The 6,000-nt window shown below is 31.5% G+C and overlaps 1 pseudogene; it reads left to right on the top strand.

Moving 5' to 3' along the window:
* Positions 1 to 1,540: 1,540 nt before the first annotated feature.
* LOC120187350 lies at positions 1,541 to 3,013 on the top strand (annotated as a pseudogene).
* The last annotated feature ends 2,987 nt before the right edge of the window (positions 3,014 to 6,000 follow it).

Raw genomic sequence — 6,000 nt, 5'->3', positions numbered from 1 at the left:
TCGAACAAGATTAAATAAATCAATTTAGTCATCTGCCATGTCACCACCACATCATCATCCACCCAGACTGTCACGTCAGTATCATAGACTATTAGGTCAGTATTGTGAACTGTCATTGTCAACACTGTAACGGTCGACATTGAAAAATATTGGTCAAATGATCATTTTAGATTTATTTTCTAATATAGATAACCACATTGGTAAAAATAATAATACGAGGGCTATATTATTTTTTTCAAAAGTAAAGGGGCATAAGTGCCTTTTTCTCTAAATTTTTTTTCTATATATTTACTATTTAGGTAATAAAGTGGAGGATTTTATTTGAATGTCACCTAAAAGATAAAAAAAAAAAACCATTCTAGCATCCTTTTCTCAGTATGTACTAAACTACCATCTTTTTTTAAAGTGAGGCATGGAGTTTTGCCTATATAGTTGGAAGGCTCATTTCAGTGGAAGAGCATTCCCGAGTTTGACTGACGTAGTAGCACATGAAAGTGGCGCATTCTACGGGTAGAGTCTACCCTCAAAGCTCATTTCCCAAGATGAGTCTTCCAATTTTAAATTGTCAATACCATGAATGAAAATTTATATTTTACTATAATAATTCTTTTCTGATTTAATTTTTTTTTTTATTTTCTGTTAATAATTTATTTTTATCTCTTAAAATTTATAAGTTCGTATCTTAATATAAAATTATGTATATGTCTTTGTCTTAATTTTTAATTTGTTAATTAAGTTATATTAGATTTAACAATTGCCCAATGGATTTCAAAATTCATTCGATAACGTAAATTTAAATTTAATAAAATTAGTCGACAATGTAATCAACTTAATTTTTTTAAATATAAAACTAAATTCTAAAATCTAAGTACTATAGGACTGAAGGCAGAATTAAACTTAAAACATTATAAGACACAAAAAGAGGCAAATAATAATAAATAATTATAAAAATGGTCAAAAATTTTAAATACCCATATTTACATGACAAATTAAATATTATATATTACTCGTCCAAATATTATAATTAAAATTATTTATGATTTTTTCTTTTCTGTTACTTCTATATATATAATTACAATTAGATCAAATTTTTTTGATTAGTGATATTTAAATAATATCAAATTGACAATTTAAAATTGGAAAGCTCGTAGTGAGAAACAAGCTTTCAAGAAGGTTTTTCCTATAAAACGAGTCTCTCTCTCTCCTGTATTGCCACATCAGCTATATTTAGGGAAAACTCTGCTTATGAAACGAGCTTTTCCAACTACATAAGTAAGACTCATTTTGTGAAATAGACCTCTTGCTTTGATTTTTTTTTTTAAATATTAGTTTAGTAATATTAAGGAAAAAGGTCCTACAATGATATTACTTTTTTAGGGTAAATTGCCAATAAAGTGAAAGTAACCCTCCTTCGACACATAGCGTCGGATCCCGACAGCTGTCTTAAAATATTACCTGTCGGAAAATAAATCAGACAATCGTATACATGGAAGAAAATATAAAGATCTCTAAATATTCTTCAGATTTCAATCCCAGGGTTCTCACTTATCTGTTCTCCGATTTGGCGTTCTTTAGGCACTGAACCGAGACTGGATCGGGTCAAAGAACCTGTAGATGATGGACAATTGTTTGGGAGCTCAAAGATCTAGAAAGATCCAGAGAGCTTTCCGTCATTGCAAGGTCACGACCTTCTGCCTCCTCCTCACCGTCGTCGTCTTACGTGGCACTATCGGAGCCGGTAAATTCGGGACTCCGGGTCAAAACTTGGCCGGGATCCGCGACCACCTCCACCTCTATTCCCGTAAACGCGCGGAGCCGCATCGCTTCCTTGAAGAAGTACGAACGACGTCGTCAAATGACCAGGCCGGCGTCGACACAAACTCCGGTTCCAACACCTACAATGAGTTCGACATTAAAAAGATTTTAATCGACGAGGAATCCGACGACTTGAAACGCGATCCTAACGAGCCCTATTCACTCGGACACAAAATCTCCGATTGGGACGAACAACGTTCTAGATGGCTGAAAGAAAACCCAAATTACCCAAATTTTATAGGTTCAAACAAACCGAGGGCTCTCTTAGTCACTGGATCGTCTCCAAAACCTTGTGAGAACCCAGTCGGTGATCATTATTTATTGAAATCGATCAAGAACAAGATCGATTACTGTAGATTACACGGGATCGAGATATTTTACAATATGGCACTTTTGGATGCAGAAATGGCAGGGTTTTGGGCGAAATTACCGTTGATTCGAAAGCTTTTGCTCTCGCATCCGGAGATTGATTTCTTGTGGTGGATGGATAGTGACGCCATGTTTACCGATATGACATTTGAGGTTCCTTGGGAAAGGTATAAAGATTCCAACTTTTTTATGCACGGTTGGAATGAGATGGTTTATGATCAAAAGAATTGGATTGGACTAAATACTGGGAGCTTTTGTTGAGGAATGGGCAATGGGCACTTGATATTCTTGATACTTGGGCTCCAATGGGTCCCAAAGGCAAGGTTAAGGAAGAAGCAGGGAAGGTTTTGACCCGGTAACTTAAGGGTCGACCTGTTTTCGAAGCCGATGATCAGTCTGCAATGGTGTATTTGTTGGCTACTCAGAGAGAAATGGGGTGATAAGGTTTACTTAGAGAATGCGTATTATTTGCATGGTTATTGGGGGATCTTGGTCGATAGATATGAGGAAATGATTGAGAATTATCACCCAGGTTTAGGTGATCATCGTTGGCCACTGGTGACTCACTTTGTGGGGTGTAAACCTTGTGGAAAGTTTGGGGATTACTCAGTCGAGAGATGCTTGAAGCAGATGGATAGAGCATTCAATTTTGGGGATAATCAGATTATTCAGATTTATGGGTTCACTCACAAGTCTTTGGCTAGTAGAAGGGTTAAGAGAGTTAGAAACGAGACCAGTAACCCACTCGAGGTGAAAGATGAGCTCGGACTGCTTCATCCTGCTTTTAAAGCTGTTAAGGTATCCTCTTCTTGATGATATAGGCTTTCTACGAGTTGTGTTTGCAATGGGAATTTTATGTTTTAGGTATGGAGAAATAGCATTCTTTTGTTACTTATCCGTCTTTAAAATATGAGTTCATAATGCCTTCCAAAGGAAAACTTATCCCATAATTTTTCCCCAGCTATTCATATTTGTAGCATATAAACGAACTCTGTTCTGTCAATATTTTACATGGGGATACATTGTCACTAATGCTGCTGCATTTTTTAATTTGATCATCACTACACTATGTTCATAGTTTTCCAGCAGCTGGTATAATTTCTTATTGATAGGGTAAGTTAAAATAGGTTGCTGTGGATACTGTTGTTAGAAGCATTAGCTGGACGAATTGGCAGGTTGAAATTTAAATTGTCTTGGTTAATTGCCAATGTACATGGTTTAAAATAGGGTTTTATGTTAGGGAGAACGGATCCATAAAATTTTAGGAGGCAGAAACAAATTATCAATAGGATTAGCCAGCCCCCCCTCAGTCCAACACTGATATCGATGATTGTTAGTCTCATTCTCTAGCTGTTGTTTCTTTGGTTTGTACAGGCATATACTCGAATTCACACTCCCAAGTTTTAGTAGCACAAGTTTACTACTCGTTTACTTTATAATTTTAGTATAAAGAAAACATATGCAAGAATAGTTCACGTTTATTAATGGACGCTGGCGAACTGCAGTAAGGGAGATCCGTACTCTTCTTGTTCAGTTGTTTATGATTTTCTTAAAGCAAGCCTGAAAACCATTATAGAAAGGTCAGAATTAAAGTACGATTATTTGGGGATCAAAATGCAGTATTATCTTTGTATTAACTTATAATTTCATAATCTTTAACACGAATCAAGCTACTTAAGTAGTTAAATGAATGATTATTATTCTTAGAAGTCATATGTTTGAACAGCAGAGATTGCAAGGTATTTGAGTGTTGAGAGTCTTTGAGTAGATATTACCACCGTTAAGTGACACGTTTATGTTCTGATAATTTTAAAATTTTTTATTTAAAATAAAAACTTAAAATTTTAAAAAAATTAAAAAAAATTTAAAAAAAAAACCTTAATAAAAAAATGTAAAACTTTGAAAACTCTAATTCTAATCCTTATATCCACACTTGTCGTCGGCCTTCGCTGTTGCTGTTGTTGTTGCTGTCGATCGGACTTATTCTGATTGCGCTTCCACCTGAAGAACAGCCACTAATGGCTGGTCGTTGCCCTCTCTTAAATTTCTAATTACCAGCCATCATCGGTCACCACTACAACTGTCGTCACTGCCGCCACCCATCATCGTTATCAGTGCAGTCATCGTCGTTCACCAAAAACAAAAAATCTATTGCGTTGTAACCAGACATTTTGCATCATTCGCGAGAATCGATTGTGTGAATCATGTCTACAGGTGGGTAAGCTTCCCTTTGATGAAAATAAAACGAGCGGAATCCAAATTAGATCTCAAAAAAGCTCCATCGCCAACTGAAAACTGAATGATGCAGCAGAATATTGAGCAAATGGTTGCAATATAACCATCTATAAAAACTTGAACTTTCAAGCTCCGACGGAATAAATCCATGAAATTCAACAACAAAAAACCAAAATAAACGGACAGTATTAAATACCCACAATCCAAAATAACAAACATTAAGCTAAAGATCAACTTTAAAAATGATTTTTAATTTTTTTAAATTATCTAAACTTGACATGTTTCATTTAACAGTAGAATTTAACAGTTGTTACGTTCCGGGCATCTAAAATGGTAACATCTGCAATGTTAGACACCTAGATGATTCAAAAAATAGTTTAAGCACATATTTGTAAAAAACGATATAATTTGAATACTTATTTTATAATAGAGCCTTATAAGAAAATGTCATGTTATCTTTAAAAAAAATAAAAGAAAATATAACGTCAATAGTTTAGTTTATTTTTTAACGGTAGGGGATCAAAACATAATTAAAATGTAACATTAGGTATAATTTTAAAAATAAAATAATTAAATAATTAAATTGAAATTAAATTGATAATTATGTGATTAAATACCTAATTTATTCATGATTTTTTGTGTTGTTTGCATAAATAATTATAAAGAACGTTTTATTCTCTTTTTTTACTAATAATGAATCAAATAATAATATTTTATAATTCACAAGCAAAGCTAAGAGCTAACAATTTCCAATTAATTTTTTTATATTTTGGAATCTACTTTAAAAAAACATATATCATCTTTTTAAGGATGTTTGTGGAATTTTTATTTTTTTATTGGTAATATATTAAATTATAGTACCATAATATGTATATCTTAATTATTATTATTAAAAATAAAAAAAATATTAATATTATAGTGTACATTTTAGTATAGGAAGGACTCGCATACATTTATGTAAAGATAATATATTACAATGTATTATTAAACTTTAAAAAAAACATTAAGGATAAAATAAAATGTTGTCTTTCTTAAAGTTATGGGTTGTTCATTTTGAGCTCGAATAATTACGCCCGTAGAATATATGTACTTGTTAATTGGTTAATATTTTTAATATATATTATATGATAATCACCTTTAAAATATTTAAAAATAATTCTAATAAATTGTGATTAAATTAATAATATAATTATAATTACCATGCATGTAAAAATTAAATAAATTTGATAATTCTATCATGTTAATCTATAATATTATATTTATTAATATATATTTGATAATTAATTTCCTTTTTTATAAATTAAATAATTAGACATTATGAAATCATTTAAATTCCAACACGTGTCATATCATCTATGTAGTTAAATATGAAATATGTTAATCGAATTATTATAATAGTAACTGTACAAAAACGTTAATGAAGTGTGTAAAAATTTATAGTTTTAGAAAAAGTTAATAGATACTCCAATAACTTTTTATACAATCAATGATTATCGTATTTTTAAATATTATAGTATTAAAATTTCAATATGATTATATGATATTTACAAAAACATTAACATAAAATAAATATTTTTTTAA

This window comes from Hibiscus syriacus, unplaced genomic scaffold (assembly GCF_006381635.1).
Source record: "Hibiscus syriacus cultivar Baekdansim isolate YM2019G1 unplaced genomic scaffold, ASM638163v2 tig00113725_pilon, whole genome shotgun sequence".
Taxonomy (NCBI): domain Eukaryota; kingdom Viridiplantae; phylum Streptophyta; class Magnoliopsida; order Malvales; family Malvaceae; genus Hibiscus; species Hibiscus syriacus.
Note: the sequence above shows the minus strand (reverse complement) of the source record. Positions and strands in the feature narration are given on the sequence as shown.